The sequence below is a fragment of the Malaclemys terrapin genome, chromosome 5, assembly GCF_027887155.1.
Source record: "Malaclemys terrapin pileata isolate rMalTer1 chromosome 5, rMalTer1.hap1, whole genome shotgun sequence".
Taxonomy (NCBI): Eukaryota; Metazoa; Chordata; order Testudines; family Emydidae; genus Malaclemys; species Malaclemys terrapin.
Genome location: NC_071509.1, coordinates 33555037 through 33580068, shown reverse-complemented (window position 1 = coordinate 33580068; position 25032 = coordinate 33555037). Strand labels below are relative to the sequence as shown.

Genomic DNA, 25032 nt, shown 5'->3' with positions numbered 1-25032 from the left:
TTCTTATTTTTCATACATTTGCCAATATTTTTTCAAATTAAACATTTTTATAGTGCAGTTTTTAAAAAAAAATATTTTGATGGCCTGCCATTTGAATATGAACATAGTTTTTAAAGAGTAAATAAGTGCCATGTAGAGAGGAAAACACCGAAGGAAAACCTATTTTTCTCAAGTATATTTTAGGTAGATTATGTTAAGGTACTGAAGATTTTATTAAACAAATCTTAAAACATTAGAGTATGTCTTTACAGTACAATATACGTCATTCTAAATGAGTTACATTCAAGTTAGAAAACAGCAATTTATGATTAAATTGAATTAAAAACACTGGCTAGATCCTCAGCTGGTACCAATGTTCATAAAACCATTCATTGTAAGGGATCTACGCTAATTTATACCAACTGAAGATTAGTCCTATATTTTACTATGTTTTCTTTTTTTTCCCCTATGGTGGCAGACAAGTATCTGTAATATAATCACAGGCCTGATCCTGCAGTCCTTCTACAGCTATACTTTATAATTTAGAAATGCACTCTGGGTAACTTCTGATGATTGCAAATGTGCAAGAGAAAAAGAACTAGAATTGTAATAGGAACAACAAAAAGCATAAGGACTCTGTGCCCTTGAAACTTCTCTGGGTACTCAAAGACAACACTATTTTAAAGGACAGTGCGTCTCATGAACTATGAAATGAAAAAAATGCAGATCAAAACGCATTACCCAAATTGATAGCAAGACATCTGCAACAAAAACTTGGATAAAGCAAGTTGAGGCAAAGGTTAGACATTTTACCAGACCACACTGTGTTTTGAGGAGTGCTGTTAAGTTATTAAACTATGCTCCTAATCTTGCAACTTTGGCCCCCAAATGGAGCCCTACTGGGTTTTAAGCAATAACTAGTGATCTGGCCATATAAAGACAGGATCAGGTCTATAACTGTGCACATACCACCATTTTCTTTACTATTACTATAGTAGAACCTCAGAGTTACGAACACCAGAGTTATAAACACCTCATTTGGAACCGGAAGTACGCAATCAGGCAGCAGACACGTCTCCCCCTCCCATCCAGAAAAGCAAATGCTGAACAGTACATTACTGTGTTAAACATAAACTACTAAAAAATGAAGGGAATTTAAAAAAAAGATTTGGCAAGATAAGCAAACTGGTTCTGTGCTCGTTTTATTTGAATTAAGATGGTTGAAAGCGGCATTTTTCTTGTGCATAGTAAAGTTTCAAAACTGTATTAAGTCAATATTCAGTTGTAAATTTTGAAAGAACAACTATAACATTTTGTTCAGAGTTACCATTCCTTAGGTTTGTAACTCTGAGGTTCTACTGTACAGTATAGTAACCCCTTACTTAACGCCATCCTGGTTAACGGTGTTTCGTTGTTATGTTGCTGATCAATTAGACAACATGCTCGTTTAAAGTTGCGCAATGCTCCCTTATAACGTTGTTTGGCAGCTGCCGCCTTTGTCCACTGCTTGCAGAAAGAGCAGCCTGTTGGAGCTAGCTGGTGGGCGCATGAAACCAGGGTGGGCCGGCAGCCCCCATTTATTTATTTATTTATTTATTTATTTTTATCATCTCCCCTAAGTTCCCTGTGCTGCAGTTGCTCAGCAGGCTATCGATTGCTGGGCAGTTCAGCTGTCCCTCTCCCCACTGCCATGTGCTGCTCCTGCCCTCTGCCTTGGAGCTGCTCCCAGGAGCCTCCTGCTTGCGGTGCAGGGGGGTGGGGAAGAGGGGTGCTAATGTCTGGGTGTCCAACTCCCCCCCACTCCTGCCCCCCTGCTCCTGTACCCCATCTCCACAGAGCAGGGTGGGGACACGACAGGGCTCAGGACGAAGGGAGCTTGCTGGCAGCAGCTGCTGTCTCAACTTGCTGATCTACTTAAAAAGGCAGTGTACTTAGAGTGGGGTCAGCGTACTTAAAGGGGCAATGCATGTTTCTCTCTCTCACACACACACACACACACACACACACACACACACACACACACACACACACACACACCTCTCTCTCTCTGCCAGGCTGTGTCTCCTCCCTCTATTTGTGCTTCCTTGTAGCGTGTGAGGCTACATTAACAACGTGTTAACCCTTGAGGGCTCAGCTGAGTGTTAGTTCATCATTTAGCAGTAAGGCATTCCCTGAGAAATATCCCACCCTCTTCCACTCTCTGACTCCACCACCTCAACAAGCTTCACAATCATCATTGCTGTGTACAGTATTAAATTGTTTAAAACTTATACTGTGTGTGTGTGTGTGTGTGTGTGTGTGTATATATATATATATATATATATATATATATATATATATATATATATATATATATATATATGTATATATATATATGTATATATAAATGTGTGTATATGGTCTTTTGTCTGGCGAAAAAAATTTCCCTGGAACCTAACTCCCCCCCCCCCCCCCCCACATTTACATTAATTCTTATGGGGAAATTGGATTTGCTTAACATCATTTCACTTAAAGTAGCATTTTCCAGGAACATAACTACAACGTTAAGCGAGGAGTTACTGTATTGTAAATAATATGTATATGATTCTAAGAAATGGTAGGAGGGAGAACAGCACAATAAAGACAATGGATTTCAAGAAGGCAGACTTTAGCAAACTCAGGGAGTTGGTAGGTAAAATCCCATGGAAGCAAGTCTAATTGAAGATGGTTAGCAGTTTTTCAAAGAGACATTATTAAGTTCACAAGAGCAAACTATCCCACTAAGTAGGAAAGATAGGAAGTATGGGAAGGAATGATCTAAAACCCAAAAAAGAGTCCTACAAAAAGTAGAAACATGGTCAAATTACAAAGGATTAATATAAACAAATTACACAAGTATGTAGGTACAAAATTAGAAAAGCCAAGGTACAAAACGAGGTTAAACTAGCTAGGGACATAAAAGGAAACAAGAAAACTTTCTACAAATACATTAGAAGCAAGAGGAAGACCAAGGACAGAGTAGGCCCATTTCTCAATGAGGGGGGAAAGACAATAACAGAAAATGTGGAAATGGCAGAGGTGCTTAATGACTTCTTTGTTGCAATTTTCACTGAGAAGGTTGGTGGCAATTGGATGTCTAACATAGTGAATGCCAGTGAAAATGAGGTAGGATCAGAGTCTAAAATACGGACAGAATAAATCAAAAATTACTTAGACAAGTTAGATGTCTTCAAATCACCAGGGCCTGATGAAATGCATCCTAGAATATTCAAGGAGCTGACTGAGGAGATATCTGAGCCATTAGCAATTATCTTTGAAAAGTCATGGAAGATGGGAGAAATTCCAGAAGACTGGAAAAGGGAAATATAGTGCCCATCTATAAAAAGGGAACTAAGGACAACCCATGAAATTACAGACCAGTCAGCTTAACTTCTGTACCTGGAAAGATAATGGAGCAAATAATTAAGCAATCAATTTGCAAACACCTAGAAGATAATAAGGTGATAAATAACAGTCAGCATGGATTTGTCAAGAACAAATTGTGTCAAACCACCTTAGTAGCTTTCTTTGACAGTGTAACAAGCCTTGTGGATGGGGAGATGTAGTATACCTTGACTTTAGTAAGGCTTTTGATACTGTCTCACATGATCTTCTCATAAACAAACTACGGAAATACAACATAGATGGAGTTACTATAAGGTGGGTGCATAGCTGGTTGGAAAATTGTTCCCAGAGAGTATTTATCAGTGGTTCACAGTCATGCTAGACAGGCATAACGAGTGGGGTACTGCAGGGATTGGTTCTGGGTCTGGTTCTGTTCAATATCTTCATCAATGATTTAGATAATGGCATAGAGAGTACACTCATAAAGTTTGCGGACGATACCAAGCTGGGAGGGGCTGCAAGTGCTTTGGAGGCTAGGATTAAAATTCAAAATGATCTGGACAAACTGGAGAAATGGTCTGAAGTAAATAGGATGAAATTCAATGAGGAGAAATGCAAAGTAGTCCACTTAGGAAGGAACAATCAGTTGCACACATACAAAATGAGAAATGACTGCCTAGGAAGGAGTACTGCGGAAAGGGATCTGGGGGTCATAGTGGATCACAAGCTAAATATGAATCAACAGTGTAACGCTGTTGCAAAAAAAGCAAACATCATTCTGGGATATATTGGCAGGAGTATTGTAAGCAAGATACGAGAAGTAATTCTTTCGCTCTACTCCATGCTAATTAGGCCTCAGCTGGAGTATTCTGTCCAGTTCTGGGCACCACATTTCAGGAAAGATGTGGACAAATTGTAGAAAGTCCAGAGAAGAGCAATAGAAATGATTAAAGGTCTAGAAAACATGACCTATGAGGGAAGATTGAAAAAAATGGATTTGTTTAGTCGGAGAAGAGAAGGCTGAGAGGGGACATAACAGTTGTCCAGTACATAAAAGGCTGTTACACGGAGGAGTGAGAAAAATTGTTCTTCTTAACCTCTGAGGATAGGACAAGAAGCAATGGGTTTAAATTGCAACAAGGGAGGTTTAGGTTGGACATTAGGAAAAACTTCCTAACTGTCAGAGTGGTTAAGCACTGGAATAAATTGCCTAGGGAGGTTGCTAATATGGGATTAATCATTTATTTCTAGATCCAAGTCATATGGCATGAGTCAGGGAAACAAAAGCGTATATCCATGGCCTTGCTTACTAACCAACTCTAGGGGTATTGTTATAAATGCAAAAGAAAGAAAAGAATTAGCACCAACCAAAAAAACCCCATTTCTCCTACCTCCACCTCACTCCCCCCCCCCAACAAACTACTGCCCACACACACACTGCTCTCTAGGAATTCTTGGCTGCTTCCTCTTCTCCCCTTCTCAGCTCAGGCTGCATCTGCTTCTTTTTCTATCCATGATTTTTCATATATTTCCACATGCAGTTGTATTCACATACTCTCACCTGAAGAAGCATATGAATTCTTGTGCTCCTGTGTGCATAGTAAGCCAAGCAGAAGGCTGACGGATGTTGCTGCTCCAGAGCCAGTCTTTCTACCCTGTGAGCTTCCAGCTACTGCTATGTGTGGGAGCGTAAAAGATAGAACATCAGGATAGATGCTACTGGACAATGGCCTACTGAGAGCACAGAGAGAGAGCAAACCTTGATCTAGCAGGAGACAGCAGTGGAAGGAGAAAGGACAGCAACAGGAGTCATCAGCTGAGCTATTGGCGCTCTGCTTCTGCTTAGCACAGCCCTAACAGGCTGGTCACAAAGCAGCATGAGGTATGGCAAGATTTGCCAATAGTTGCAGCACTTACACCCCTGCATCCACATGTCAATCTAGCTGTAGGGTCATTTGATTTCCCTATATCTTTTATCTGAACCATATTTGGGTTTAAATTATAAGTGGGGAGAAGCAGCCCATGAACTGATGCTTGTTTTTCATAGGCAAATATTATTTTGAGATGCTGGCAAAGCTTCAGCTGAATGTGGTGTATTTTATACTGTACTCTGAAAAGAGTGCTGTTTTATTAGTCTTCTCAAGCCTTCGTCAAGGCAGAGCAAAATGTAACGAAAAAAGCAATGTAACAAGCAGATGAGCTACACCTCTTCAATTTTACTATCATTAGTTTAAGTTAATCAAGCAGGCTATTTTTGAACTTCTTATTCAAAAAAGAGAATGCAGAGTCAGAATGTGTTTTAGAGACGCGCTTTATCATTGTCAGAGTTTTGTGGCTAGCATAGACTCTTTCTTATCACCAAGTGAATCAGGTGCAAAATAATGAAATCCCCATCCTACTAACAGTCACAGAAAAATAAATTTGCCATGGCAGAACAAAGTATTCTGGAATGTGCACTCATCTATTCCTTTGACAACCTTAACTATTATAGCAAAGATCATTATGGAAGTAATAATTTTGCCTTACTTCAATGCTTTACATTCAGAATGTAGGCCTGCTTTTATTTTGTAGAAAAATAGTGCTGTCTGATTTTTAGCTTTTAAATTTGGTTGAACCTCTGCATCAGTACATTCTGTTATCAATGTTTGTTTGTTTTTTCAAAAGGACCAAATAAGTATTTACTATGGTTAGAAAAGAGTACTCTATGTATTTAACTTCCTTCTGAAGTTTTCTTTCCATTTTTCTCCCCACTTATTTGCATTAGATTTTCATCTCGATTGCATCGATGAGTAAATCGGGTGTAACTTCAGTGAAATTATTCCAGGTTTACACCACTGTAACTGATACCAAATCTGATCCATTCATCATTATCCTGGTCTGCTCCATTGCAGACTGTGCATATTGTGTAACTCATGTCATTACTGTACTTCTGTTTCTGGTTTTATTTAGGAAAACCTGGATTCCTTTTTGAATCCATCAGGTACTTACATTTATACTTAAGGGAGTTGCTACAGTTTTGGGGATCGTTGAAACCCCAGGGATCTTCCCTGACCCCAAGAGCTCACCAGATGTCTGCCATTAGACACACAAACACTTCCTGAGTGACTGTGGGGATTTCCCCCCCTTGCAGTGGGATAAGGAGGGCACATTGGGGCGGCAATGGCCCAGTGCCTCAGATAACTTGTGATAGAGTGGATGGTGTGAGAGGCAGGAGAGTTAGTTTTGGAGGTGGGGGAGGGAAGAGAAGTTAAGACGTGTTCCTAATATCACCTTAAATATTTAGATTGTACCTTGTGTGCTGTTGTTTGTTTTGTTGTCTTGGACTGTAAGTTCTTTGCAGCAGGACTTTCTCTTACTGTGCTTGTGCAGCACCTAGCACCACAAGGGTCTGTGAAGGTATAAGGAATACCATTCCTCTGAGGTCAGAGGCCTATAGCTGGCTAGCTGATTAGCCCTGCCTGCTGCTCCTGGGAAAATCACTTGACTTGCAATACTTCAGTTCATATTATCCTTTGACTGAATCCACTTTTAACTGATCAACAATAGACTTTTGTTATTCTGGGGATACATTCCAAGCTCGTCAAATGCAATGCAGGCTTAAAACTCCTTGGGCTTTGGGCTATAATTCCTAAAGGGAGAAAGTGAGCTTTTAATAAAACAAATAACTCATCACCACGTTGAATTCTTGTTCAGTTGGTTTACTGCCATGGGAATGATTAAATTAAATGAACTATAGAAAATTGCTACTGTGGTATTCAGCCCCAGAACACCATAACTTTGGCCTGCACAGTAGGTATGTCTTCAGGATCCTGTCAAGGAGAAATGCAAATGTTAGTTGTCAGAACTTTAGTTGTCCTAACTCATTAATACAAACAGTAAATATTAATAGAGTAGTGTTGGGCCCCACTGTGCAGACATATAGTAAAAGTGGTCACTGCTCTCCAGCACATAAGGCTTGTCTATAAACTCAAGAAAGTTAAGCCGAATTAACTAAATGTGTGAATTTTAAAATGCTTTAGTTAAAGTGCATTAAACTGCTGTGTCAGCGCTTTCATTCAGAAGTGAAGTGATCTTAGTTCAGTGAATTAAGCTAAACTGAGCTTTGCTTTATGTCTGAATGAGTGCACCTGCACAGGGTTTAATGTGCTCTAACTAATGCAACTAATATCTAAGCCCTAAAGGTGGGAATTTAAAGTGAAGAGATGAAATCCACCTGGCGCCAGGGCCCAGGGCAGCAGCATAGTTCTTGCAGGGCTACTACATTAGCATAGGATGGAGTAGAAGCTACTGCACCTCTTAACCACTTGCTTATCATATCAGGACAAATGATTCCATGAAAATAAAGATTCTGTGGTCTCCACCCTGGCTCATCCATAAGCACACTTCTTTCTCTGCTGATCTCCACAAAACTGCTGCAGAGACTTCCTTTTGACAGTGCACAGGAGATGTGGAACTGTTCCTCTCACAGTTTCCTGCCCCCCCCTCCACTGCCTCAGTGCAGGGTGCCTTGTGCTGGCCTTTCACACCATGGCTGAATTTCACCTTTATTCTCTGTACCTCAGTTTCCTCATCAGTAAAATGGGGATGATAATCTACCTCACAGGGATTTTCTCAACCTTAATTAATTGACATTTGCATTGAGATTCTTAGATAAAAGACATTGTATAGAATGGCAAAGTGATATTATTTATCGTGTATTTTACACCCATATGCACGTCTATTTGAATCTTTTGATACTTCAGATAGACTATTCTCCTAAATGTTGGTCGATGTTCACCCCTAGTTTTTCTGAGTAAGCAGAGTTGTTTTTGCTTAACCACTGTTTTCTTCAGTGACTGAATCTTGGTTCTTGAAGCATAGATAAGATAGCATTTACAAATAAAGAAGAAGTTGGCTCAGTTCTTCTGCTGTTATTGTTGTTCCCTTGTCCCAGAGGTCTCACTTGGTCAGGTCTGATGTTTTCACTGGGTCACTGAGTCACTTTTTTAGCTACTTCAGAGAGGTTTGTGCCCTGGGGGAGGGGCAGGCTTAATAAAAAAAAATTCTCACAGCTAGGTGCACATCAGATAGAGAAACAACACCCCCTCTGGTTTCTGCCTCGAAGGACTTAATAGTGGTTTCCTGAACTTCTCTCTCCTTTTCTCTCATGCACTTTTAAAGCAACCTGTTTTTCCCAAATAATGCAGTTTTATTTCACATGGGACTGGCATTGGACTTTTTTTTTTCAGCTGCTACTTCTCTATGTCCTGCTACATGTTGTCAGCTACATTCTGATTTCACTTGCACACTGGTATAACTCTAGAGCAGTTGTTTTCAAACTGTGGGTCACATCCCGGTACTGGGTCACCGAATGGAAGGCACTGGGTTGTGGCGGCTCTGGTCAGCACCACCATCTGGGCCGTTAGAAGTCCTGTCAACGGTGCGGCCTGGCTAAGGCAGGCTAGTTCCTACTTGTTCCAACACTGTGGTGCACCCCAGAAGCGGCCAGCAGCAGGTCTGGCTCTTAGGCCAGGGCGGGGAGGGCGCATTGTGCTCCGCATACTGCCCCCGCCCCGATCACCGACTCCTCTGGCCCTTCCCCGGTTCTGGCAGTATTTGATCCCCTTGCATCCGTGAGCTGCCCCTCCTGTCTGAGAAAACTGCATTCCTGTCTGCAAGTTGCAGGCCCTTATGGCTGAGCCACCTTACCCTGAGTTGTCCAAGGATAAGGTAACTCTGTGACCACACCCAAAGTTTTTAGCGAAGGTGGTTTGTCAGTTTCATCTGAATTGGGCAGTGTATTACCTGTGGTTTTTCCTTAAGCCACACTCTAGCCTTTTATCTACAGAGGACTAAGCAGTTTCGCTTTTCGCCTCACCTTTTTGTGTCATTTGCAGACCTCATGAAGGGACAAGCAGTCTCTGCCAGACCATCTCTAGATGGATAACATACTGTGTCAAGCCTGCATATGAGATAGCTTCGGCTACACCGCCTCAGTAGATATGGGCTCACTCCACGAGAACGACATTGATGGCATTCCTGAGTGATATTTCCTTACTGGATATTTGCAGAGTGACCATATGGTCATCCATGTTCCATTTACAGACCATTATGCTATTATTGCATCTTCCAGAATGGACGCGGGCCTCAAAAGAGCAGTCCTGTGATTCCTATTTCAGTAGACTCTGAGACCCACCTCCAGATTGGGGTCCTGCTCATGAGTCATCTAAGTGGAATACACATCTGCATCAACTCTAAGAAGAAATGGTTATTTACTGTTACTGTGGTTTTTCGAGATGTGATGCAGACGTGTATTCCGTGACCCACCCTCCATTCCCTCTACATCGGAATCTTCTCTCATGGGCTTGTGATGCAAAGGAACTGATGGGGGTCAAGGCTGCACCACCTTATATAGCCAGGAGAGGCCACAGTCATGAGGCACGGGGGCCACTCCCTACTGCCTAACAAAAGTCTCTGGCTTGCACACATCTAAGTGGAATACACATCTGCATCACATCTCGAAAAACAGTTACAGTAAGTAACCATTTCTTTTTCATACTAGGATTTATTATTTGTGTGATGACTCCACTCACCACAGCGGCACCTCCTGCTGGCCATCATGGGGATTAGCTCTGCCAGACTGTGTGCCCTCTCCAGGTGGTGCCTCTCCTGTTGTCTTTTCTGCCTGAAAACAGCATCCTCTTCATAACTCAACCCTCCAGCCCTATCACCACCTGTTTCCCCCTTCCAGGGTTAGGTATCAATGTCTACGGGTCGAGCCACTTCCTTAGTGGCGAATGGGAGGGAAACTGGGCCTGCCCCACTAATCCGGGTCCTGACCCAGGGACCCTATAGATAGCAGCCTCCTACTATGTCTCCTTAACTTCCTTCCATGTGGCTTCAATTCTCTGGGTCACTTTCCCGTGGCCCCAACACCTTCTTCATCCTCTTCTCAGGGCATTGAGCCAGCAAATCCCAGCAGTCAGCTAGGAGCTCCCTCTTGCTCCACCATCCCTGCCAGCAACTGCCCTGTCCAAGGTGCTGCAGCCTGCTAGGAACACAGTCCTCCATCCTTGGGCTACTAGCTATTAGCCAGGATGGGCAGGGATGCAAAACCATGCTCTGAAGTGTCCCTAGCCTCCGTTTGCCAAAAGCTGGGAATGGGCAACAGGGGATGGATCATTTGATGATTGTGGAGGTGAATGCGTGGTTACGCAGGTGGTGTCAGAGAGAGGGCTTTGGATTCTTTGACCATGGGATGTTGTTCCAGGAAAAAGGATTGCTAGGAAGAGATGGGATCCACCTAACGAAGAGTGGGAAGAGCATCTTCGCAGGCAGGCTTGCTAACCTAGTGAGCAGGGCTTTAAACTAGATTTGCCGGGGGATGGTGACCTAAGCCCAGAGGTAAGTAGGGAATTGGGATACCGGGAGGAAACACAAGGAGGCGGGTACAAGACGGGAAGCCTCCTGGTTCATACCAAGAAAGTAGGGCAATCGGCTAGTTATCTTAGGTGCATGTACATGAACGCAAGACGCTTGGGAAACAAGCAGGAAGAATTGGAAGTCCTGGCACAATCAAGGAACTATGATGTGATTGGAATAACAGAAACTTGGTGGGACAGTTCACATGACTGGAGCACTGTCATGGATGGGTATAAACTGTTCAGGAAGGACAGGTACAGGAGGAAAGGTGGAGGAGTTGCATTGTATGTAAGAGAGCGGTATGCTTGCTCAGAGCTTCAGTATAAAACTGAAGCAAAGTCTGTTGAGAGTCTCTGGGTTAAGTTTAGAGGTGAGAGCAACAAGGGTGATGTTGTGGTGGGTGTATGCTATAGACCACCAGATCAGAAGCATGAGGTAGACAAGGCTTTCTGTGGACAACTAACTGATGCTTCCAGATCACAGGAGGATAGTGAAGCACTAGAATGGGTTACCTAGGGAGGTGTTGAAATCTCCATCCTTAGAGGTTTTTAAGGCCCAGCTTGACAAAGCCCTGGCTGGGATAATTTAGTTGGTGTTGGTCCTGCTTTGAGCACGGGATTGGACTAGATGACCTCCTGAGGTCTCTTCCAACCCTAATAGTCTATTTTATTACCTGTTGTGTTCATTCTCTGTGAAACACCTAGCATTGGCCACTGTCAGAAGACAGGATACTTGGCTAGATAGACCATTGGTCTGACTCAGTATGGCTGTTCTTATATTCTTATGTACCTGCAGCAACTCACCCTTTAGTTCCTTTTGTACTAGCCCACTGGGCCTTGATTGGCTGCTCCGTGCAGCCTCCCTCCTATTGGCTGCTTCCTCCACCTGTTCCAAAGGCTGCTAGGAGGACTCACCTCCCCTGCTTCTTTCTGGGGCGGGGTTAATGGCAGGCCTCCATTAACCCCTTCCACTTGGCTGTGGCATGAACACTGGGTCACTGAGCTGTATTTTGCTCATTTTATTTAGAGCTGCATAGAGTTGCTTTTTGATCTCTCTTGTTTTGAATTTCAGACTGATGGTACAAAATGTCCTTTAAAAATTAGCAAATAAAATGCCATGGAATATATGTTGGGAAATTTTATTCTGCCCTAATGTGGAAAGTTATTCAAGGGATTCTTGGAGATGGCAAAATTGAGTGAACTGTGAGTATAGAAAAGAATTTGATAAGGATCCTTTTTCCCATTACATTATAGCTATGGGCAGTATATATTACCCGTATTGCCTGATAATCCACAACCTGTGATCCAGCACTGAGTAAGAGAAGTGAATTTAATAACTGGCTTCCCACAAAACAACATTGTTATCAAAATGCTAAAACAAATTGAATATTCTCCAGATAATCTAATCTACTTTAAACACATGCCAGATATTAAACTGATAGCAGTAGGTGAATTCAGAGTTGAAATTTAAATGAAAAATAATCCCATTTTTATGCAAAAGGTCACTGGCAGCATTTTTTACTGCAGTGATAATCCATAAAAAGCATTTCCCTTCGAAGCTGATGTGAGTATGGTATTGTTAATTGTCCTATGATTTCAAAAGCTGGTGGCGGCTCAAGGACTCTTTTTTTTTTTTTCCTCCAGGTTCAAATTTTGTTGAACCCTTGGTAAAGTGATGTCAGATGAGCTATTGGTTGCCAAATCAGAAATGTTCTTTATTAAGATAAATAGTAGTCATCTAAGAAATATTTATAGAATGTGATCTGTTTACTCCCTTAGCTTGGGGTGGGGGGAGGGGGAATTTAGGATCATGTGATGCAGCAGGCTTGCTTTTTTTTTTTTTTGTTCAATATACGTGATCTGGGCACCCTGACTTACTCCTCTGTATTTAGCTGCAATTAGCTTTTGGTTGGCTGTAGGCATACAGAACCTATGAATAAAATGTATGATCACTTGCCTGCTCAGGACCCTTTTTTTTTTCTTCTTTTAGGAATAATCCTCTACTGTTGTATGAGTTGTCAGAGAAACAGATGTACAATATTTATAACTATTTTTCACTTGCTTTGTTTTATGTATATTTTAGACAGACATGAAATTTGGAGAATCCAATTCATTCCATTATATATAAACATTTTATTGAACTTTATCCAGCTTACAAAATAGTCTTATTTTATATACATTGTGATGTGACGTTAAATAATTGGTCAGTGGTAACGAGGTTTACCTTCTAATCTCTTTGAAACTATATTCTCAGAACTGCTTGCTGCAGCCAAAACACTAGTTGTTTGCCAAGTTTAGTCAAAAGAATTTTCTGAAAATTCTGGGCTCAGTAAATCTTAACACCGTGAGAAGTACTGACTGAAATATTACTTGGCATTCCATGCAAGTTCATTTACAAGTCATCTTTGATAAATATGCCTGTCTACTTATGTTACTTAAAAATAAATCTGTCCCATGATGAAATAATTAACTGACAGGTTTGATACTTATATATGAAACTATATGATAATGAGGCCAGGTACAGAGTAAACATAGTAGGCAACTTCATAATAAATTGATCTAATTTGAGCGATTGTCTGAAATCAGTTATTCAAGTGCCACTTCCTATAAAAGATTACGTAAAAGTATTTGCTGTAAAATACTACCATCTTCTTAGTTAACAGGGGGTGTTTTCAATTGGTTAGAACATGAAAGTAGGAGCCAGCATGCCTGGTTTCTATATTTTACTCAGCCAGTGATTTCTTATGCGATCTTGGACAAGTCACTTAACATCTGGGTATCTCTGTCTACCCCTCTTTAAGATGAATATCTTACTTTACAGCAGGCAGTAAGTCTTAATAAACATTTGGAAAGTCCTTTAAGATCCTTATGTTAAAAGTGCTCTATATGTAGCTGTTATAAAACACAAACAAAACTTTAGCAATTCTGGTTCATAACTCTGATCTTTGGGCTCTGGTTACTGGTCCACAATACAGTATAGACATCTGAACTGGAGAAGAAGTGGGAAAAGTTCTGGTTGGTTCCCACATCCACTTGCACTCTCTAGTGGGCTCTTTCAGACTTTGAGGGGGTTTGGAGAAAGGTAGGAAATCTCTCTCTAATTGGTCTGTCCATCCTTACCTGCTTTTTAGGTAACAAAGTACATTATAGGTTTCTGAATTGCATTCTTCACATTATCCAATAGATGACAAATATGTGTTACAGATACTTTACTCCAGTTATAGTGGAAGAAGATGCAGTTGTGATTCCAGAAACAGCTGCATATATGTTTAGTAAAGAGTGTCAATCCATTTTATTTTAGTCACGTGCATTCCGAATAGATGGAATTTTACCTCTTACCTTCTATTATCTTTTGGCTCAGGTTGCTAAAATAATTGTTTTCCAATAGTGTAATGCTTCTTCAGAATTCTGTGGAGTTCTCTTTGATTTGATGAATAAGCTGTGGAAGAGTAATTCAGAGTTTTTTGACCAGTTCTACTTATTAGATTTAAACAAATTAAAATCCTTTAAAATCAGACAGAATAGTTTAAAACTTTCCATGATTTTTTTCAGTGACAGTAGTGCTTTCCATCCAGCGATTCCCTGGATTATTGGGACAGTTTCTTGGGTGAATTAATATTCTTAGAATCTTTTCACTTCGTAGAACAGGACACAACAACTCTGTAGAGAATGCTTTGGATTAAACTCTCATATCCATATTGACATTATGTCAGTCTGGAAAGCACTGAATGCTTAACTAGAAAAAGAATAACTTAGATTGAAAAGCAGTGGAGGCTTGCTTCCAGTTTCAGCTAGTTTGTCAGGAGTTACTTATAGACTGACAAAAGAAGCAGTAATAAGGTTGTACCAATAATGAATTAAGGAATATTTTTTACTAATCATGATCATAATAATATATGTTGTTGCTAATACAGTGTCAGGAAAATAATGGATTTTAAAGATGTTAGTCTACATATAGGAAGAGTCATGGAGAAGTCAACATTCATCAACAGAGAAAAGTTAACTATAATGACTGACTGTCTCCCAACTGCTTGTGAAATGGATAAGGGGGAGATACCATGGTTGTGGTCATGGGGTACAAACCTAAATAATCTAGAGATTTGTACCCAATTATTGTATCAAAGGCTCCATGAAAACTCAGCATCCTCATTATTCCCTAGCAGGATGATTGCAACATCTAGTGGCTGTCCCCAGGGTTCCCTTTAAAGAAAGTTCCCATATGCAATGGTGGGAACCAAGGAAAAATTATTCAGTTTAGGGCAGAATTAACTTTCAGAGGGGTAGAGAGGAAGGAGGACAGTATTTCCTCGGGCCAGTGAAGGAACAATACTTTCCCCCAATCCTGCCAATTTACTTACCTACTCTCACCACATGGGTCCCTGGACTTACAGTAGTATTTTAGCTCTACATCTGAAATTTATATTGGCAAATGTTGACTTTTTAATGGTGACCACTATATAATGTGATCTTTGTTAATATACAGAAACACTCTTAAATGAGTAACCACGAGTAAGGTGTTCCCATGTGTAAGAACTCTGTTGGGGTACCATTAAAAGCTACTGAATATCAAGGCCCTGAAATTGAGATACCCCTCAAAATGCATTCACAGGAAAATTTCAAATGATTCTTTGTAATGAATCACAAGCAAAACCGAACTTTGAATGAAAAAGCTGTTTAAAGAAGATAAGAAATGTGGACATTAAAGAATAATTTTTTTATAACATCCATCCCCTTTTCTAATAGATTAGGATAGCACAGAATAACATACACCGATTTATAGCATTGAAATGTAAAATGAAGAATTGTTAATGGTCAGATTAGGAGCTTTGTTAGCTATATTTTAATAATTTGTAATTATGTATAGTGAATGAGTACAGATGAGGTAACGCTTAGGCCAAGGCTTTGCTGGCATAAGTGTTTTTTGCCAATTCTTCTTTTATATAGACTTTCTAATCTGCTTAAAATGTTGTTGCTGACAGAACAAAGGTAACATGTTGTGCTGGAAGATGTAAATTAGAGATACGCAAACATGTAATGATAGATTAAGAAAATGCACCTTTTTTCTGGAAAGACCCAAGACAGGTTACACAAAACAACTTGACCCAGAAACTCAAACCACAGGAAAAAAATACCAAAGTTGGGTATTTGAAGCTTGTGTAGGCATTATGTATCTCTAAGGTTGATGTGCTAAAAGCCAGTTGGATAAAGATTAAGTAATCTATAATGTATACAAGACCTAAGTGAACATAGGCCCAAATTGGAGAAACATCAGGCCAGAAATTGAAGAAAGGGACTGAAGGAACGGACCAAGGGATCAGAGAAGGTGATGACTATCATGGAAGGTGGAAGAGCTTCCTGGTGCTCTAGAATTGTAACTTGAGCCCATTTACCAATTCTGTCTTACATTTATGTCTGACAGATAATAACTGTTATGTCCATACACTATAAGTGACAATAATTCTGTCTGAAATTGTACCAATAGAGGTGAAAATTGATTAAGCCTAACTTGGGGGGATTTGTGACTCAATTTCCCAACTCTTCCCCCCGAACCCACACTATCAATGACCACAGCTCTAAAATTTATTAATTTGGAGGGAAAAGGCTAAAAGAGAATTAATGTACTGTGCTGTAATTCTCTGCAGTCTCTCACACAAATGATATTTGTCTGATTTCAGGTATCTTTCCACTGGGTCAATTCTTCCCTGACTTGCACCTGGTCAGTGGGACTGAATAGAAAGTAAGTAAGGGCAGAATTTCACCTAAGCTGTACTATGGATTCAAGAAAGTGCTCGTCTTAACTTAATATGGCATCACACACTTTGTAGCTTGTGTAGGCCAAGCTCAGTGCACTCACCAGAGGTTTTTTTGCAGCCTTCCATTACCCCTCCCTCATCAAGCTCCCTATATATTACCCTCTTCTCCTCCGCTTTGTCAGGGATTCCCTGCAAATCCCTGCAATCTTCTCCTTCCAAGGGTTGTGTGTGTCCTCCATCCCCTCTCCTCCCATGCCACTGCCTCTATGTGCACCACATTTCCCCTCCCGAAATCCCTCCATGCAGGGTGGCTAAAAATCAATTATATTTTACAAAAATAGAAAAATCAGATTTTTGTTACTTAAATCTGATTTTTTTAAATTTAAATCAACTTAAGGTTTATTTCTTTAAAAATAAACCTGTTTAAAAATAAATTTGAAATTTTGATAACCTATGTTAAAGTCTAAATTTACTGCAATCTATTAATCATTTAAATTAATTTAAAATATTGAGTAGTGTATGTTTGTCAAGATTTTAAAAAAGCCAAACCACTGAACTGATGGAAGTCACTGGCTAAGCACCTGACAGCAGTAACCTGTTCTACATGTGCAGAGAGAATATTATCTTAATTTTAGTTTATTCAGGTAGTTTAGTTAAATGACTTTTTCATTCAGAGTTGAAAAAGAAGGAAAGCATGCTTTCCTTTTCCAATCGATGAAAAAAACCTAGTTGTTAGAGGATGCGATTTACTATTCTAAAATCTTGAAGGACATGTTAACTTGAAACAATCAGTTCGGTTCACTAACTACAGATAATAGTTTTTTAGTTTAATAAATCAATTAGTTTTAAATGCAAAATGTGTTTTGATAAACTTTCTGATTAACCTTTTTGCTTGTGCATCCAACACATTTTTAAATGCTGATTTTGTGCATTTTAATTGAATTTTAATTTCAATCCAAATAGAACTTTACACAAATAACAATGAATCATTATTCAGCAACTAGTAAATAAATAATGCCTAATTTTCTAGCATTATAAAAATTAAGAATCTGAATAAATGTAAGTTAAGACATATAATTGCTTAAATGAATGTGCATAGATAGTGTGTATCCTCCTGGTTGGCAGAAAGAAGTGCCAATTTTAGTGTAAAGGTCATATTTAGTTGCAACTCAACTTATTTTAATGGTTATCAAGCAATGGAAATCAACTTTTTTTTTTAAGGAAAACACCTAAAAAGTACAAATGCAAAACAAGATTGGTGATTTAAGTCAGGTTTTCCTGCTTGTAAGTTTAATTCATGATTAAAATCAGTGAGTTAAATCAGTTTGATTTAAATCAGTCCACACTGTCTCAGTGGCAGGGTCATATCTATGTGAGCCCCTTTCCTCAGAGCAGGTTCCCCTAATCCCCTTCCCTCTGCCCCAAAGTGCTCCCATTCCCAAGTATCTCTTCCTCACCTCCATGGCATAGGTTCTGTGTACCCCAGTCTCCTCCTTCTCCCTCCCATGCCAAAAGCTTTGTGTGCCCCATTGCCTTCATTCCCCTCTCCTTGGCAGGGGCTCTATGTGTGCCTGTAATTCCCCCTTTTTGCCCTATTTCCTCCTCCCCCATACCAGTGTCTCCCATTCTCCCCACCACCACTCCGTGCCAGGGGCTGTGCATACTCCCGCTTTCCCACACTATTCTTTGTGTCTGGGAAATTACGCATTCAGGGTGCCAACATGTTAAATTCTATTGGGAAGATAGCCAGAGCTGAGATCAGAGTTGTTATGCTGGAAAGTGTAAATGTGGTTTTGTGGCTAAAGTATTGAGCTGTACATCAGGAAACCTAGATTCTTCTTCAAGTGATTTCTCATGTGTATTCCACAGTAGGTGTGCGTGCTCCACTTGCACCGGTGCCAGAAGGTTTTCCCCTAGCAGTACCCGATTTTCACCTCACAGTACCCTGGAGTGGCGCCTCCATGGCACAGTATAAGGGGCCCTGCGTGCTCCCCCCACCTTCAGTTCCTTCTTGCCGCCAGTGAAGGTGCTTCAGAACTGCTCTGCTACAGCTTTGCTGTAGCTCGTCCCCAAAACTGCTTGTTCGTTCAGTGTACAGTACCTGTAGTTAGTTTATTTTAGCTAGAACACCCAGGCCGGGGCATGCCATGTACCCCGGGTTGTAAGTTGTGCAACATTTGTAGGTGATCTATGCCACTGAGTGATCTGCACGTGGCCTGTCTGCACTGTTTGGGGGAAACCCGTTTCAGCGATCGCTGCAAGATTTGCAAGGCGTTTGCAAGATTTGCAAAGCTCCGGGCTATTCTGATGGAATCAGCGCTGACCCCGGCTCCGGTGAGCTGCTCCAAGTCAGCACCGGGCACTGCGGTGTCGGTGCATGGCGACCCTTTGGAGCCATCGATTAGTTGGCACTGTTCCCTGTCCTTGGGGCATGCCAATAAGGCTAGAAAGAGGCCTTCTTTGCTGCAGTACTGGAGTAAACCCAGGACAGAGGCTAGACCCATGTCGGGTAGTCCTCGATCCCCACCGGCGTCTAGGCCTCTGACTCAATTCGAGCGGAGTAGCCCGGCCCACTCGGAGCAGGCCTCCCCGGATGTCTGAATGCCCTCCACACCGAAGGCCCTGCAGGCAGCCCAGGATGTTATGTCCATACTGGTACCAGGAGCACTGCCGATGTCGGCCCCACACTCCAGAGGCAAGCCGCCACTGGGATCTCCACAGTCACACCCGGCTTCGTACTGGTCTCAGTTGAGGGAACGTTCCTGACGCTGTTCACCGCCCTGTGACCATTCAGGGCAAAGTTCACATGGATCACCCTCAACGTCCATCAGGCTGTCTGGTTGGGCTCCGTCTGACCGAGACTCTCAGCACCACTCCGCCTCAAGGAGCAAACACCGACGGGACCAAGGCAGACAACGCCAAAGGTCCTCATCTCGGTCACAGGATGAACGTCAACGTCGTTCCCGTTCCGTGTCCTGCCTCCGCAGCCCTGGGCGTCAGTCGCCGGCATCTCGCTGTCGCGGGTCTGCCCACCGGAGCCGATCGTGGAGCAGCTGTTACTGATGGTACTGGTCCTCCACGTTGGGATCGTGGTCCCATGGTCGGCATTGATCCCGGCACCACCACTCCTCCTGGTCCAGGGACAACAGGTCATATGTCAGCCCGGCCTCTCTTCGTAATCGTCCATCGAACAGCCGGCTCTGCTGGCGCCTCAGCAGGTGCAGTGGCACCAGGCCCCATACCAGCCCAATGGTAGCAGTGGGCACCGTGGCCCCCGATGCAGCCCCCGGTGGGGGCTCGCTTGGTGGTCGGAGCCTCAGAAGGACCATCGGCCCCCCTCTCCAGACCTCCAAGGAAAGAGTCAGTGGGATGTACATCCTCAGCACAGTGCCAGGAGACCGAACAGGTGGTGGACCCTCCGGTGCCGGTGGACACCCAAAGTACCACGCCGACCTGATGAGGCGATTACGGCCCCTGCTCCCTCCGTCCTGCAGGAGGATTTTAGGGCCCACCAAGAACTCTTAAAAAGGGTGACATCAAGCCTCCACCTCCAAGCAGAAGAGATGGAGGAGCCCTCGGACTCCCTGTTTAATGTATTGTCCTTCTTGGCACCGGGTAGGGTGGCCTTGCCTCTCCACGAACGAGTGGCAAAAATTTCAAATGCTCTGTGGCAAATCCCGGCCTCACTGGCTCCCATCTCTAAGGGAGCGGAACCCAAGTATTTTGTACCCGCCAAGGGGCATGAATACTTATACACCCACCCTGCTCCTAACTCCCTGGTGGTCGAGTTGATCAACCACAGGGAACAGCAGGGCCAACCAGCCCCTACCATGAAAAATAAAGATTCAAGGAGGCTGGACTCATTTGGAACCACAAGGCTCTCCTGGGCCGGAATGAGTTCAATCTGTGGTGCTCCCTGCCCAAGTTCGAAGACTCCCTCCAGGAGCGCAACAGGAAGGAGTTCAAAGCGCTGGTGGAGGAGTGCACAGTGGCTGCCAGGGCAACCCTGAAGGCAGCTTTGGATGCAGCGGACACAGCTGCACAGTCCATGGCCTCTGCGGTGTCCATGAGAAGGGCGTCACAGCTCCTACTCTCTGGGCTGACCAGTGAGGTGGAGACCTCCCAGTAGGACCTCCCGTTTGACGGCAAAGCTCTGTTTGCAGAACAAACGGATATAAAGCTGCATGGCCTGAAAGACTTCTGCACAACTCTCCAGACTCTGTCTCTCTATGTTTCGGCTCCGGCTAAACCTAAGTTCAAGCTGCAGCAGACTCCCACTCAGGCCACCCAGTCAAAATATGAGACGACTTATAAGAAGTCGCGGGACTATAAGAGGTGCCCACAGAGGCAATCTCGGCCTGCCCCGCAGCCTGGGTCCTCCAAAGGCAAGCAAGCGGGGAAAAGATGGTTTTGACGGGACGCCCGGGGGCTCCCTGCCAGTTCTCATCCGGGATCCACGGTCAATAAAGCTTCCCTTCTCCAATCAGTTGTGTGCTTTCCTCCCGGAGTGGTCACGGCTGACCTCGGTCCTCAACATCATCTCCTGGGGCTACACCCTCGTCAGTCAAGGTGTACCTGGCAGTCATATCAGCCTTCCATCTGCCGGTGCAAGGCCACACGGTATTCTCCCGTGCTATGACTGGCCGATTCCTTAAGGGTTTGGATCGTCTCTTCCCGTATGTTACGCCCCCTGTCCCGCAGTGGGATCTAAATCTGGTGTTGGCCCATCTCATGGGACCCCCGTTTGAGCCGCTAGCCACGTGCTCCTGGCCACACCTCTTGTGGAAGGTAGCCTTCTTGGTTGTGATCACGTTGGCTAGGTGGATCTCGGAACTCAGGGTCCTGCCCTCCGAGCCCCCATACACGGTGTTTCATAAAGATAAGGTCCAGCTCCACCCACACCCTTCATTCTTCCCAAAGGTGATCTCTGCCTATCATATGGGTCAGGACATTTTTCTGCCGGTCCTCTGCCCCAAGCCCCATGTGTCCAATGAGGAGCGCTCCTCCACACGGAGGATCTGCGATGGGCTCTGGCTTTCTACCTGGAGCAGACTAAGCTTCAAAAAGTCCTCGCAACCGTTCGCCTCGACCGAGCGCATGAAAGGTCAGTCGATCTCCACTCAGCAGCTCTCCGACTGAATCACCTTATGCATCCGTACCTGTTATGGCTTGGTGGGAATCCCTCCGCCACCAGTTGTGAAGGCACACTCAACTAGGGCACAGGCCTCGTCGGCTGCCTTTTTTGCCCAGGTCCCCATCCAGGACATTTGTAGGGCTGCTACGTGGTCTTCAGTTCATACTTTCACCTTGCGTTATGCAATCGTCTCCAAAACCAGGGAGAACGCCGGGTTCGGCAGGTCTGTGCTCCGTCCCAAGAATTTGTGAACTCCTACCCACCTCCAACAGATATAGCTTGGAATCACCTACTGTGGAATACACATGAGCAATCACTTGAAGAAGAAAAGATAGTTACCTTTTCCGTAACTGGTGTTCTTTGAGATGTGTTGCTTATGTCTATTCCACATCCTGCCCTCCTTCCCCTCTGTCAGAGTGTCTGGCAAGAAGGAACGGAGGGTTGGGGGAGCATGCAGTGCCCTTATACCGTGCCATGGAGGCGCCACTCCAGGGGTCGCTGGAGCGCTCCCCTACGGGTACTGCTAGGGGAAAAACTTCCAGCACCGGTGCATGTGGCGAGCATGCACACCTATTGTGGAATAGCAACACATCTCGAAGAACAGCAGTTACGGAAAGGTAACTGTCTTTTCTCTTTCTGGCTCTGACACAGCCTTGCTGGGTGACCTTGGGCAAATCACTTTATTTCTCTGCCTCAGTTTCCCTCATCTGTAAAACAGGGATAAAGATACTGACCTGTGCTTTTAGATTTATTCATGAAAACAGCCATATAATAGCTAGGCGGTTGTATGTATGTATGTATGTATTTAACTTAATAGGTGTCATCAACCAGTTTTGTGATCTATAGACAATTGCAGAGGCGCTTGAGGCTCACAGCGGCTGGTAGTGGCTCCGTGCGTCCTTTATTTTCCCTGTTTCGGTTTTCTGATTTCCCTTAAAATTAACATAACTCTGGCCATTAATGCCTAGAAAATTCCCTGAAATTTTGGAATTTATTGAATATGGCATTCAAAAATTACTACATTACAGACAGACAGGTTGAGTGTAAGGCCTTTACTTGTTACTGTTAGTTGGAGTCACATCTCTATTATTTTAGAGATCTGAGTAAAAATTACATGTTTGTTGGGCCTCAGCAAATGGGTCAGACTCTAGTGTGCAAGGCCTATGTTTTTGGTGTCCATAAGAGATCCTGCATTAGCACATGCAAAATTCCTCCCTATTGTTCATGCACATAAAGTATAAAATACTAATGAGTTAATGTTAGTAAAAGCATTATTTCCCATTATTCCCAAATAGATGGCCTCTTTTTCTCTGTCAGAATACAAGTGTATTATTTGGGGTTTCAGTCGATATTTGCTCAAATGAAAACAACATTTTTTTCGTTAGTTTTATGGTTACTACTTTTCTGGGTAAGTCCTGTAATTATTTTGCACGTGGAACACCCACTAAAGTCAATGGGAGTGTTTGAGCGTGGCTGTAACAGAGTGATCAGCCCATTAAATGAAACTGGGCTCAGCTTTCCTGTTCCAGTCCTGTTGCTCCCAGCTGGGTCAATTAAGAGGGTTTGGCAGCACCTGGTGGGTTATAAAAAGTCAGTCAGGAGTCAGAGAGGACTGAGTCAGTCAGGAGAAGGGCAGGAGATGAGAGCTGCTAGAGACAAAAGCTGGCTCTTGTGAGAGGGCTGAAGGCAGACGAGCAGCAAGAGGTGTGTTACTGATCCAGGGCTGATGGGGGGGAGCAGAAGGAGTTGCATGCTGGCTCTGAGCCAGAGAGCTAGAGCTCCAGAGAGGGCTGAAGGAAGGAGCAGCACCAGAGGGGCTTACCTGCTGAAGTCTCCTTCTTGGAGACCTGAGCCCCGAGGAACAGTGAGAGGGCTCAGTATAGTAGTCCAATAGGGTCAATATGGGAGGAAAGATATAATCTTATGATTAAGGCACATGCCTGGGTGGCAGGAAATCTGGCTTCTACTTTCTGCAAACTTACTGTGTGACCTCTTACTTATCCTCTCCTTTTAGTGGGTGCAGTTCCATAAACTTCAGTGGATTTTATAACAGTCCTTAATTCATTAGATTCTGCACCCCATACACTGATTAGCACACCTCTCTTGAATAATATCTTTGATTTCATTGGGAATACTCATGTGAATGCATGATATTCAGCATGAGTAAGGGTTACACAATATTGGCTCTTAATGCCTGTGTTGTGCTTGGATACTATGGGGATGAGTTCTGTAGATACTCCAATAAATTAGTCTGATTCTTCCACCACAAGGCCAAGTAATGCTTGTTGATTTCAGTGGAAGTTACTCATTTCCTGCAAAGGAAGAATAAGACCCAAATTTTTCATGTGTGTATCAATTGCTTGGATTAGTAGGGGTTTGCTGTATCAGACCTCTGTTAAAAGAATATTTTATGGTTATAGAAAGTATTGGTGTTTTTCTTTGGGTTTTTCTCAAGGAAAATGTGACAGAAACACAGCAAACTTCCTTAATCACTGAGATTGAGACAAATGAAATCTAAAACACTGTGCCAGCTATTAGTTTTGTAGCTCATTAATTTGAGTTAATGGATACTTTCAGAAAGGTTTAGTAGAACATGTTCTGTACTCTACTTTTATCACTTCCAGTCCAGCCTTTAACTTCTATGACATCCAGTAAAACAAAATTCTATTGATTTACTTTTTCCAAAGGTCTGTATCTACAGAATACTGTATCATAGTGAACTCTGCATCTTACTGTTCAAGCATTTTATTTAAAAAGCTAGCATGAAACAGCCCATGTAGCACTATTCAAGATTAGTTTTACTGGTAGCTGCTGTAGGTATTACCTGTTATACTTGAGAAATTGTTGCACAAACAAGGGAAAATAAAATCTTTAGTAATTTACTTCCCTTTCTAGATATTTTCAGTCCAAGAATATTTCCACTTATTGCTATCATTCAAGCTCCTGCCAGAGATATCTGAAATGTTTTTCAAGCAAAACCTTAGGGGATGCTGTGTTTTAGATGGCTTAAGAAAAAAAAAGTTAAAACTCTCTTGTTTTGAAATTGTTGTTAGTATTATTTTTATTTGTGTTCCAGTAGCATCGAGATCAAAGCTCCATTGTGCTAGGCCCTGTACAAACACATGGTAAGGGACAGGACCTGTCCTAAATTGCTTAACTCAGACCTTAGAATCAAGGCAGTTTTCCCATTGACTACAATATATATGACATGCATGGGATTGGAATGTGAAATAGAAGTGAAGTGATTTCTCCAAGGCCATATAGCAGGTCAGCAGCAAAACCAGGAATATAATACCTAACTTTTGCTTTTCATACATAGATTTCAAAGCACTTTAAAAAGTGAATCAGGATCATTATCCCTATTCTACAGCTAGGGGAACTGATGCATGGGGAGGACGGGGGA

The 25032-nt window shown here is 42.7% G+C and overlaps 1 protein-coding gene across 3 annotated transcripts in view; it reads left to right on the top strand.

Annotated features, from left to right (window-relative positions):
- Nucleotides 1-25032, top strand: part of KCNIP4 (potassium voltage-gated channel interacting protein 4) — a 372094-nt gene that overhangs the window by 112916 nt on the left and 234146 nt on the right. Inside the window, exon 1 of one of the 3 annotated variants that reach the window (XM_054030740.1) lies at nucleotides 16445-16479. The exons of the other annotated variants lie outside the window; for them this stretch is intronic. The gene's annotated coding sequence lies outside the window, so the exon portion shown is untranslated. Of the gene's footprint in view, nucleotides 1-16444; nucleotides 16480-25032 lie in introns of those variants that run through there. 3 annotated transcript variants of the gene reach the window in all.